Source organism: Bombus affinis, chromosome 5, assembly GCF_024516045.1.
Source record: "Bombus affinis isolate iyBomAffi1 chromosome 5, iyBomAffi1.2, whole genome shotgun sequence".
Taxonomy (NCBI): domain Eukaryota; kingdom Metazoa; phylum Arthropoda; class Insecta; order Hymenoptera; family Apidae; genus Bombus; species Bombus affinis.
The window spans coordinates 8,743,503-8,743,753 of NC_066348.1; positions in this window are offsets into that span (position 1 = coordinate 8,743,503).

Below are 251 nucleotides of genomic sequence, written 5' to 3' on the forward strand. Positions count from 1 at the left end.
TCTGGATAGCAACGTCGAACTTCCAACCAACATCCCTGAAACAGCTAAATTTTAACATTAGCGCACCGCCGCTCTGTAAGTTACACAAACCACCAATCAAACCCTCTCTAAACATCCTGAAAACCACGCTCATCATCAAATTCCTTAATTGGGAATTGAAAATAAATTGAAAGTAACAACGCCGAACTAAGAGAATCTAAACCAGCTGTCGAGCCCTGTCTCAGCATCCTCGAAACTGCGCTTACCATCAA